Genomic DNA, 13140 nt, shown 5'->3' with positions numbered 1-13140 from the left:
AATTCCTCTGTGCCGAGGCAGACCCTGAAGTCAGGCGGTTGTTTGTGGACCTCATGCAACACGGTCTGGACCACACGTCTTTGTCTCTTCCGCTGGCTTTTTGATAACCTGCATGCCTTCCCGTCTTCTTCTCCCCACCTTTTGCCCCTGCCACTCCCTGCTCAGACTGTGTCCTGGGAGCCTTCAAATGCTTTCACACACAGCTCAGCCCTCGCTCCGTGCTCCCTGCTTTGCCTTTTCTCTGCCATCTTTCTGATGCAAAGACAACCTAGGGAAGAGTCAATAGAACAACACAGCAGTGTGAAATGTGCTTCCCTCAAGAAAATTATTATTTCTTTTACAGGATTATAATATGGAAATATTATTCCCAGGTCCATCAGGATCCCTTCAGGAAAGCAGATCCTGGAAAGAACTCAGATCAAGAGGATTCACAGAAAAGACCCCTAGAGCCTGGCAATGATGGCTCTGCAGAGGCAAAGGGATGGAACAGTGTTGCAGGAGCACTGTGAGATTCAAAGCTGTGTATTTGATCAAGGGAGTGGCAGATAGACTTCTGGGTAAAGACAGTACTGGGGAGGGACACAGCCACTGCTCATCTCAGTAGTACCCTAATGTTTCTCTTTCTCAACCAAAAGGCAGCAGGTTAAGGACCCTATGTGATGCAGGCCATCAAGGGGCAGAGGATGCTGAAGACCAACAGCGATAGCTGGCACAGCCTGGGATGCAAAAATCTCTTCATTAGACTTCTAATAGCCTGTCGCCTTAACATCCCATCTGTCTTCTCTCATTTCTTGTCATAAAGGCCCTTCAGAAGTGACCAGTCGAGAGACACTCAAACCAAGTTGCTCAGGTGTCTTGTGCCCTTGACTCAAAAAGCGTGTGTTCAGGATTTCCCTGGTGGTTCAGTGGCTAAGAATCTATGTGCCGAGGTTTGACCCTCGGTCTGGGAAGATTCCACATGCCGCAGGGCAAGACCCACGTACCTCAACTACTGAGCCCATGAGCTGCAACTACTGACGCCTGAAACTCAAGTTCTCTAAAGTCCGTGAGTTCACAACTCATGAGTTCATGAGTACAGCTCTAGAGTCCGCAGCAAGAGAAGCCACCTCAGCGCAAAGTCCATGCCCCCCAGGTAGAGAGTAGTCCCCACTTGCCACAACTAGAGAAAGCCTGCAAGCAACAACGAAGACCAGCCTAGCCAAAAAATAGATTGAAAAAAAAAAATTTTTTTTTAAAGCATGTGCTCAAATCATTGGCAGGACAGTATTATTCCCACACAAAATGTTCTAAGACAACGTTAACAGGTGATTAGGACAGGCAGGCAGAACTCAAACAGCTCAAAGCTGGTCACGGCGGCTAAACCCTTGCCTGGTGACTTCTCTTTGCCCTCTTAGACAGGTGTGGAAGGATTGGCAGTCACCCGGAAAACTCTGTTTTGCAGTAAGAACATTTTCCAGGCCCACAGGCTGGACATTTTCCAGCTCTGGTGTTGACTTAGTCGCTGCCCTCCAGGAACGTTCATTCTGGCTCCCTGTTGACAGTTCCTGCCAACCCAGCCCCCACTAGGCAGGCGCCCAGAGGGGAAGGGAACAGGGGGCTTGTGACACTCCAAGACCTCACCCTCTGTGTGCTTTTTCTCCATCTCCCTCACCAACGGGAATTTGTTCCTCTCTCCAGTTTTCTCTGGAACGCCATGTCCTTAGGTCATCACTTAACTTGGCCTTTTTGGAAAGTCAAAAATAAAAAAAAAATTTTTTTTAATTAAAGATTTTGACCACAAGCCCTGTGGGTCACCTTGACCTTCTGGTAAGCTAACTTGGATTCAGGGCCTCGGCTCCACTTGTGTCAGGGTCTTGTGGGAGTGGTCCCTGAGGATGTATGTGTGGGTGGAGAGAGCCCAGAGCAGCTAGGGGAGAACAGGGCTGACTCCCACCTCTCACCTCGGGCCTGGCCAGATCACCCCGGCTGGGGCCGGCTGGGTCTGTGCACCGCAGGCAAACAGGAAGTTCTGGAGAACTGCTCAGGGCCATGTGAGGAAATGAAGGCCCAGCAGCTGCAGCTGGAAGGGGACCCTGTGCGCCCCAGGGGTAGCCGGTGCAAGTCAGACAACAAGGCCTGGGGCTCAGCTGTCAGGGTCATCCAGAGGTCTGTCTTTTGAGACCAGAGGACAGCACAGCCTGGTTCTACAATCTGAGCCTTCAGGCACCGGGCCCTTCCAGGGAAAGAACCAAACCTCTAGGAGCACCAGGTCCTGGTCACCAGGCCTGTCCACCTCACAGGCTGACGTGTGAGGAAGCTGGTTGCTGAGCTTCAGGAGAACTTCTCTTCACTTCCGAGCCCCCAAGCTGCCCTCCCTCTCCAGCCATCCATCAGTCCCAGCATGCGGCTTCTCCCTGACTTAAGCCCAGCAGTCATGCCTGCCCTCAGCTCAGGGTCCCAGAAGTGGTCAAGTGACAATTCTCTCCACAAAGCACAGCCCCAAATGAAGGTTCAGGACTGAACCCTGACAAGTCTGGGTTCCGTCAGCACTAACTCCTCCCACATTGTGATCTTGATCCATCTGTTTCAAGCCTTTGCACCCTTCTGCTCCTGCTGCTGGAGCCATCTCATCTCTTCCTCAGGCCCAGCTTTACCATTGCTGGAACCAAGCCTGACCTTAGGGACAAAGCCAGCCCAGGCCTCTTGGGCAGCTAGCAGGTAGGCTAAAGCAGATGGGCAATAATTCTACCAGCCAGGTGATCTTAGGTAGATTTTCCATCTTCCTCATTTATAAAACATCAGACATAATATTAACCATAGAGTGGGCTTGTCAGAATATAAAATACTGTAAGCTATAGACCTTGAATTGAGTTGGCCACCCACACCTCTCTCCCTTTCGACTGGCCTTTTAAACATCATTTTGTCATCTGGCCCAACTCATGACCCTGCTTCCTGCCTTAGTCTCCAGATGGCACAACTGTGAATTCCCAGGTACCCCTCACTCTCCAGAGAGCTCTGGGTTCCCATCATGACCTAGAGCCTCCAACCTTTCCCATCCCTTTGCACAGGTCAGGCCTTGAGATCAGGAAGTGCTGTATCTCCCTGTGGCTTTTTTAACTCTCCCATAAAATAAAGGCATTGAGGATGACCTTATCTCTCCAGTGAGACTGTGAACTCCTGGGAGCAGGAGCCAAGTCATCCCCAAGTGAGAGGCAGAAGGATCCCATCAGGATACATTAGCCCTTGTTTCTTGGGAAACAAATCAATGAATCCATCTCCTAATACAATATGTTGTGAAAAATAAAATCTGAGCATGGATGTCAATGAAAGGGACTGAGGATGGATTAATAAACTCACTGATTAGGATCCTGTTTATTTTTTCCATTAACACCAAGCAAGTATCTCTGTAATTAACCAGTTATAAAGTCTTAGGTCTAACATGCAGTGGTTTTTATCGAAAAGAGATATAAAGAGCTTGAATTTCACAATTTGCAGGGACCATTCCCAAAAAAGTGAAAGAGGAGAGCAAATACGTTGGCTTAAAGCTCAACATTCAGAAAACGAAGATCATGGCATCTGGTCCCATCACTTCATGGGAAATAGATGGGGAAACAGTAGAAACAGTATCAGACTTTATTTTGGGGGGCTCCAAAATCACTGCAGATGGTGACTGCAGCCATGAAATTAAAAGACGCTTACTCCTTGGAAGAAAAGTTATGACCAACCTAGATAGTACATTCAAAAGCAGAGACATTACTTTGCCGACTAAGGTCCGTCTAGTCAAGGCTCTGGTTTTTCCTGTGGTCACGTATGGATGTGAGAGTTGGACTGTGAAGAAGGCAGAGCACCGAAGAATTGATGCTTTTGAACTGTGGTGTTGGAGAAGACTCTTGAGAGTCCCTTGGACTGCAAGGAGATCCAACCAGTCCATTCTGACGGAGATCAGCCCTGGGATTTCTTTGGAAGGAATGATGCTAAAGCTGAAACTCCAGTACTTTGGCCACCTCATGTGAAGAGTTGACTCATTGGAAAAGACTCTGATGCTGGGAGGTATTGGGGGCAGGAGGAGAAGGGGACGACCCAGGATGAGATGGCTGGATGGTATCATGAACTCGATGGATGTGAGTCTGAGTGAACTCCGGGAGATGGTGATGGACAGGGAGGCCTGGCATGCTGCGATTCATGGCGTCGCAAAGAGTCGGACACGACTGAGCGACTGAACTGAACTGAATTCCCAAAAGTGAAAGTGAAAGTCACTTAGTCTTGTGGCTGACTCTTTGTGACTCCATGGACTGTATATCCATGGAATTCTCCAGGCCAGAATACTGGAGTGGGTAGCCTTTCCCTTCTCCAGGGGATCTTCCCAACCCAGGGATCGAACGCAGGTCTCCCACATTGCAAGCAAATTCTCTACCAGCTGAGATACAAGGGAAACCCAAGAATACTAGAGTGGGTAGCCTATCCCTTCTCCAGCAGATCTTCCTGACCCCGAATCAAACCAGGGTCTCCTGCATTGCAGGTGGATTCTTTACAAGCTGAGCCACAAGAGAAACCATAGGAGCTCTGAAGGAGGGAGAGCATCTCAGCAGGACTAGAAACTGGACCTTGACTTATCAACTCCCTGTTTCCTTCAGAAACATGGAAGAACAATATCACATGAGGGATATGAAATGTTTCTGAAACTTTGACATGCACAGAGACACCTGGAGTCAATCTGATGAAATGCAGATTCCAATTCAGTAGGTCCAGGGTGGGCCTGAAATTCTGCATTTCTAAGGCGCTCCAAGGTGGCTCTAACACTGATGGTCCAGGGACCACACTGAGAGTAATGAAGAGATCTAGAACCTTCCATTAAATAGCTCAAAGAGCAGATCCAGGTCACCTCTGCCCAAGCTTCCACAGTAATTCATTGTCCCTCTCTGGAGTTCTCTCTAAGATGTCTTGCAATTCTTTTTTCTTTTTAATTATTTATTTTTAATTGAAGGATAATTGTTTTACAATATTTGTTGGTTTCTGTCATACATCAGCGTGAATCAGCCATAGGTATGTGTATGTCCCCTCCTTCTTGAACCTCCCCGCCATCTCCCAGCCCATCCCACCCTTCTAGGTTGTCATGGAGTGCCAAGCTACCTGAATCATACAGCAAATTTCTACTGGCTATCTATTTTACATTTGGTAATGTATGCTTCCATGCTTCTCTCTTCATTAGTCTCACCCTCTCCTTCCTCCCCCCACCCATCCACGTCCATAAGTCTGTTCTCTGTCTGTGTTTCTGTTTCTGCCCTGCAAATAGGTTCATCAGTGCCATCTTTCTAGATTCCATATACATGCATTAATACACAATATTTTATTTCTCTTTTTGACTTACTTCACTCTGTATAATAGGCTCTAGGTTCATCCAGCTCATTAGAACTGACTCAGATATGTCCCTTTTTATGACTGAGTAATATTCCTTTGTATACATGCACCACAACTTCTTTATCCATTTATCTGTCAGTGGGCATCTAGGCTGCTTCCATGTCCTAGCTATTATAAATAGTGCTGAAATGAACATTGGGGTAGACATGTCTCTTTCAATTATGTTTTTCTCAGGGTATATGCCGAATAGTGGGATTGTTGGGTCATATGGAAGTTTTATTCCTACATTAGTTGGTTGAAATATTTCCTATAAATATATGTGAGATAATATTTTTAATATGTTTGCACAAATCATGATGAAAAAATATTCCCTTTCTAAATGATTTCCCTAAAAGCTAAGCAAATTGATTAAAATCTTTAAGAGAGAGAAATATAAAAGACCACTGTATTTATACCGTATAAAAATACCATATCTTGTTTTTAATCATGAAAGTCAAAATAAAACACCTAGTAAGCAACAAAAACAAAAAACAAACAAAAAAAAGGAATCTCCATATTGCCTTCCATTGTGGCCATATCAATTTACATTCCTACCAACAATTCTAGAGGGTTCCCTTCTCTCCACACCCTCTCCAGCATTTATTGTTTGTAGATTTTTTTGATGATGACCATTCTGACTGGTATGAGATGACCCCATTGTAGTTTCAATTTGCATTTCTCTATTAATGAGAAAAATTGAGCACCTTTTCAAGTGTTTATGAGCCATCTGTATGTCTCCTTTGAGATATGTTTGCTTAGGTCTTCTGCCCACTTTTTGATTGGGTTGTGTGAAGATAACTTACAATCTTTTAAAAAAGAGAGAAAAGAAAAAGTCCTCAGATTCTAAAGGACTAGATTAAGGAAATGTAGCCCAACAGTGCCCATCTCTCTGACTTCTCTTTTAGGAACAGAAGGCAGCAGCACCATAGGATGTTAATAGAAGGCTTTCTCTGCCCCCTGTGAACTGTGGCTAGTCTGCACCACTTCAGAACATGGGGACTGTACTTGCCCAGGATATGAAAAGAAAGAAGTAAGAGGTGAGAAAATGCTCCGTGAACCGTGATCCCACCACTGCCATCCCTGGAGGCTTGAAACAAAATCTCTGGTCTGACCACACAATCTCTCCTCTTTCCTTTTCCTTTTCTGTTTACTCCCCTTGGCTGCAAATATTGGGCCAGATTATAGCCCACCTGTGGCTCAAGGTGTACATTTGGCAACCAACAACAGAAACAGATACCAGCCAACTTAAAAGAGAGGGAAATGGAATCTATTGGAAGGCTGTGAAATTGCTCAGAGAATAAAAGGAAAAACTGGACAAGCAGACCCCAAGATGAGAGCCATACTGGAAGGAGGCACAACTCACAGGCGCCTGTTCTGCACTGAAATGGCTCCAATTGTTTTCCATTCTCACATCACTGCCCTAAAAAGTCAGCATGCCAGGAGAGAGAAAATGATGGTCAAGCTTGTGTTACAGTGGGGCAGGATTGATCCTAGAAGGAAAACTGAGGGACTGTTACCAAAGAAAGAAAGAGGTATGCCAAGCAGCCAGGCCCAGCAGTGTCCACGATAGAAAGCAGGAAACAACTTCCCTGTGATGCTGGCAGTTCCAGGAAGCTCACTCACAGGGTGAAAACTCAGCATCCTGCACACACAACAGCCACTCTCTTGCATCCTGAAATGTGTGAATACCCTTATGTAATGCAGTTTTTCCTGTAAAATTGCCATCTTAGTATGAAGAATTTGCTTTGAACCTGTCACATACATTTTACTTTCACTGCCAGAACCATAAATTGGCATCATTCATCACCCCATTTTTTCCCCACATAGAATATTTTCATCACATTGAAAGAATTAACAGCAAAAGGGAGGGCAAGGACAGAGTCACAGAGCCATATGCAGGGCTGCCACAGAGGGGATGGCCAGGCCCGTTCTCTGGTGTACAGATTTTATACTCATGACTTAGGAGAAATAAACATGCCTGGGAGGCATAGATTCTAGGGAAAGGTCCAGAGGGAGACTGTGATCTCCACGAAAGAGTACAATGATGCTGATTTGGGATGCAAAGAGGAGGCCCTGGCCTCAGGAGGACTCTCGTCCCCTGCCTGGCACCTAGGAAGAATGACTTTCCCCTTACCCTCCTTCCACTCCAGACATCCAGGAAGCGAAATATGTTCTGGCTGGTTTATCAGAGAGAAGCTCTCCAGAGTTTGGGTCTAGGCTGTTCACTATAGGAGCTACTGGCCACATGAAGCTACTGAGCACTCGAGACATGGCTAATTCGAATAGAGATGTGTTCTCACTGTAACATACATATTTGGATTCAAAGACTTAGTATGAACAAAAGAAGAATGCAAGGGGCTTCCCTGGTGGCTCAGTGATAAAGAATCCACCTGCCAGTGCAGGAGACATGGGTTCAATCCCTGATCCGGGAAGATCCCACATGCCGCACAGCAACTAAGCCCACGCACCTCAGCTACTGAGTCTGTGCTCTAGGGCCCGGGAACCACAAATAATGAGTCCACGTACCCCAGCTACTGAAGCCTGAGTGCCCACAACACAGAAGCCACCTCGATGAGAAGCCTGTGCACTGCAACTAGCCCCTGCTTGCTGCAACTAGAGGAAAGCCAGAGCAGCAGTGAAGACTCAGCACAGCCAAAAATAAATAAACAAAATTATTTTAAATAAAAAAGGAATATAAGACATCTCACTAATACTTTTTCACATTGGTTGTTGAAATAGTACCTTAGACATATTAGATTGTAAAAAACAACTAAAATTGATTCTGCACGTTTCTTATTTGCTTAAGTGTGGTTACTGGAAAATTGAAAACCACAAATGTGATTTGCGTTGTACTTCTATTGGACAGAGCTGGCCAAGGCTCCACTGGATTTTCACAGCTCAGGAACTCGTCATTCTGTATACTTCCTGCTCTGTTCCTTTAGAGCCGTACCTACTAAGCCAGGCCCTGTGCTAGGCCAGCACTGCAGAGAGATGAATAAAGCCCACCATCTATCTTCAGCTTTTCCAGTTCTCTATCTCACACACACACACACACACACACACACACACACACAAGTCAAAAAGGAGAGAAGAAGAATTCAAGGTGGTAACACTCAGCTTTAAATTCTGTGTTGTTTTGGAAATTTGTACATCTGAGAACAATAATAGTCATAGCAGTACTTGTAAAATGCTTATCCTGGATACTCTTTAAGAGCTTCTTTCACTCTCAGCCCAATCCCATACAGTCGATACTATTATGACCTTTGTTTCAGGTGTGAGAAAGTGAAACACAGAAAAATCAAGCTATTTGTTCAAAGTCACGCGGCTGATGAGCAGCAGAGCTGAAATTCAAACCAGACGTCTGCTCTGTGTCTGTATGCTTAACCACTAAGCTGTGGCCTTTTATAGGTAGAGGAATTAAGGTCTAGAGACTGGAAAAAGTGGCCCAGCTAGTGACAGAGGCTGGACTAGAACTCTGTCCTCTGATGCCCCCACAATGCCCCAGTGTCTCCAAAACCAGACCACACCAGTGTCCAAGGTGAAGGGAGATTTTTTTATGAGCACACTAGAGTGCTTGGGAATGGGAGACAGGAAAGAGCAAGAGGCAACATTTCTCAACTCTTTTGATCCAGTAAAAGCAGGGCCAGTTAATTCAAACCCTAAGCAAAGAATTATAACAGAAAAACCAAAGGCTTTTGGCATCAGCCAGTTTTAGACTCAAATCTTGAAACAACTACTAAACAATAGCATGATCCTGAACAAGTTTCCTGACTTCTCTGAGCCTCTGTCACCCATATAAAACTAGAGTAAGAACACCTCCTTCAAAGACCTCCGTGAGGATCGGTGTGAGATCCAGATGCAAAAGAGCTCACACCGCACCCAGTGCAGGTGTTTCATAAGTATTTTATAAATACTAGTTCCCCTCCAAACCAGCTCTGACCCCATTTCCCTCATCTTCAGCTGGAAACAGGGATCCCTGAAATTCCTGCAAAAATGTCTATGCTGCTGCTAAGTCACTTCAGTCGTGTCCAACTCTGTGCGACCCCTTAGACAGAAGCCCATCAGGCTCCCCCCGTCCCTGGGATTCTCCAGGCAAGAACACTGGAGTGGGTTGCCATTTCCTTCTCCAATGCATGAAAGTGAAAAGTGAAAGTGAAGTCGCTCAGTCGTGTCCGACCCTCAGTGACCCCATGGACTGCAGCTTTCCAGGCTCCTCTGTCCATGGGATTTTCCAGGCAGGAGTATTGGAGTGGGATGCCATTGCCTTCTGGAGTGAATAAGTATGGAGATCTAGAGGGGTGGCCCCAGGGACCGAGGAGTGAAAAGTTCCGTGCAGTTCGTGACAGAGTGAGCGAGGCAATGTTACTGCCACGAGATGCGCCCCATGGCCTCAGTCTGCGTTGTTAGAAAGAAAGAGGAGGATTGTGAACTTCAGCCTGAGTCACAGAAGCCCTTTGTATCTCCCAGGAGAGGCCAGGGTGGGGCCTCCAGCTGGGGGGACAGTGGTGGGCGGGGTGACCTGGCAGCCTGGATTTCATCTAAGAAAGACTGGCCTGGTGCCCAGCCTGGTGTGTTGCAAGGGCCGGTGGAGGCGCCCTGGGAGGGGGGACAGGTGTGGACAAAGAGTGGAGACTTGGAAAATGAAAGATGTTTCTTTCTTATTTCTGTTAGCTTAATGTTTAATTAAAAATTCATTTTTAAAGCTATTTGGGCTTAATGAAGTATCATCTTCCATGCCTCAGTTTCTCCAACTAAAAGACTCTCAAAATGTCAAAGGACCCTCACAGGACCACCCTGGGGCCTTCTTCTTCATTTTGCTGCCCATGGCACAGACTGCCCTCATCCCTGCAGAACAGATAGAAAATAAGTGGGAGAGACCCCAAGATTCCCAGAGATGACGGAGCTCCTCCTCCTTCTGAGTTAACTTGACTTTTCATGGTTTCAACTGCAAGATAATGAGGTCAGAGACCTGGAGGAAACTCCCCTCTGGAAAGAGACCTCTTCTGTTTCTATAATATTTTCTAATATTCCTCTTATATTTTAACACATGGTCCCAAGAATCTTTTCCTAATCATCCAACCAGAAGTGAATGAGCTATATTAGCTCTGAGTTTCCAGCTCAGTGTGTTTGCCCATCAAGAAGTCCTCCCTAACACCATACGAGCCAGCAATCCCACTGTTGGGCATATACCCCGAGGAAACCAAAATTGAAAAAGACACATGTACGCCAGTGTTCTTTGCAGCGCTGTTTACAATAGCTAGGACATGAAAGCAATCTAGATTGGAAGCAATCTATAGATGCAATCTATCTGTCCATTGACAGATGAATGGATAAAGAAGCTGTGGTACATATATACAATGAAATATTACTCAGCCATATAAAGGAACACATTTCAGTTAGTTCTAATGAAGTGGATGATCCTAGAACCTGTTATACAGAGTGAAGTAAGAAAGAAAAAAACAAATATCATATATTGACGCATATATATGGAATCTAGAAAGACAGTACTGATGAACCTATTTGCAGGCAGCAATGGAGACACGGGCATAGAGGACAGGTGGTGGACACTGAGGGGGGAAGGAGAGAGTGGGAGGTATGGAGAGAGCACCATGGAAATATTTACACTACCCTAAGTAAAATAGATAGCCAGTAGGAATTTGCTGTATGACTCAGGAAACTCAAACAGGGGCTCTGTAAAAACCCAGAGGGGTGGGATGGGGAGGGAGTTGGGAGGGAGGTTTAAGAGGGAAGGGAATAGGTATACCTATGGCTGATTCATGTTAATGTTTGGCAGAAAAAACACAGTATTGTGAAGCAATTATCCTCAATTAAAAATAAATTAATTTATTTATTTAAATTTAAAAGATTAATTTAATAAATTAAAATTTATTTTATTATTTAAAATTTTAAAAAGTCCTCCCTGAATACAATAATATTGTAATTACTGGGATATGGCCTGATGGTCCTAACAGAATGCAATTTCCCCAAAGACAGACCCATCATCAAGTCTGTCTCACCATGTTGCTCACTACAGGACCTCTCAGACTGGGACAATATTCTTCACACTACATTAGTGGGAGGTTTTTGAATGTCTACTCTGTACCCAAAACTGTCTGATTTCCTACATCCATTCAAGACAGCAACCAAAGTTCTACAAATGTCTTGGGAGTACAAGGCTGTTGCTCTATGGACATCCTTTTATTGAATGAGTAGTCCTAGTACCATTTGTGCCCTTCAGTTTACAAGACTTAAGGGCATGGTACATATTGGAAAAATGTAAACTGATGCCCTGGGCCTTTCAGGAAACATCAGGAGTTCCCCATTTTGTTTAGTTCACAATATATAAATTCTAAATGTATCCATTTGGCCAAAGAAACAAGAGGAGGACTATATTAACCCAAACTGGTATGCCAGGTCTGGCCACTCCCACAAGGGCAGACAGTATAATGTTTGTATTCTGCTGTGTTTCCAGCCCTGGTACAGTGCCTGGCACATAATAGTTGCTCAACACGTCTGTATTGAATGGATGGAGTTGGATGGAGCTAATGCTCATGGCAAGTGACCACACATGTCTCTGTAAGAAAGAGGACCTTTAAGGACATGGCAGTTAGAGGGAACTTCAGAGTTCTTCTAGACCAGCCTCTTACATTTAGATGAGAAAATGAGGGTCAAGTTCACATGATGGAGTGGAAAATGGCAATGAACCAGAGTTTGAAAACTCTAGACTTCCTGGCTCCAACCAAACTCAGAAAAAGAACTGTGAGGAAGGGACGCTGTTAGGACAGCTGGCCTTACCACTACTTCCCACCACTGGATTGGTCAGATCCACTTTCATGCTCTCAACACACGTGTGTGCCCTTTAACATCACTGTTCAAATTTGTGATTCTGTTTTGTTTTGTTTTGTTTTTGTTTATTTGGTTTTTTTGCTACACTATGCAGCTTATGGGATCTTAGTTCCCCAACCAGGGATTGAACCCAGTGGAAGTGCAGAGTCCTAACTACTAGACTACCAGGGAATTCCCTTGTGATTCAATTCTTGTATGATTCTCTGATTGCAAGCTTCACGAGGTTGGAGATCCTGGTTTTGGTTTGCTTGTTTCTTTCTCACCAACCATAGTATCCTCAGCATCTATCTGAATTACATAATTAATATTTGGTAATTTTTTACCAGTTATTTTTCCAGTAGTTCAATCACTAAGTCATGTCTGACTGTGACCCCATGAACTGTAGCATGCTAGGCTTCCCTGTCTTTCCCTACCTCCCTGAATTTGCTCAAACTCATGTCCATTGAGTCACTGGTGCCATCCAATCATCTCATCCACTGTCGCCCCCTTTTTCTCTTGTCCTCAATCTTTCCCAGCATCAGGGTCTTTTCCAATGAGTCAATTTTTCACATCAGGTGGCCAAAGTATTGGAGCTTCAGCTTCAGCATCAATTCTTCCAATGAATATTCAGGGTTGATCTCCTTTAGGACTGAATGATTTGACCTCTTTGCAGTCCGAGGGACTCTCAAGAGTCTTATCTAGCACCATAGTTCAAAAGCATCAATTCTTCAGTGCTCAGCCTGTTTTACAGTCCACCTCTCACAACCATATGCGACTACTGGAAAAACCGTAGCTTTGACTATCTGGACCTTTGTCAGCAAAGTGATGTCTGTGCTTTTCAATGAATAGCTTTTTGTTGTTGTTCATTCACTTAGTTGTGCCCTACTCTTTGTGACCTCATGGACCACAGCACACCAGGCTTCCCTGACCTTTGCTATC

Source organism: Ovis aries, chromosome 2, assembly GCF_016772045.2.
Source record: "Ovis aries strain OAR_USU_Benz2616 breed Rambouillet chromosome 2, ARS-UI_Ramb_v3.0, whole genome shotgun sequence".
NCBI lineage: Eukaryota > Metazoa > Chordata > Mammalia > Artiodactyla > Bovidae > Ovis > Ovis aries.
This window is presented reverse-complemented; position numbering follows the sequence as displayed.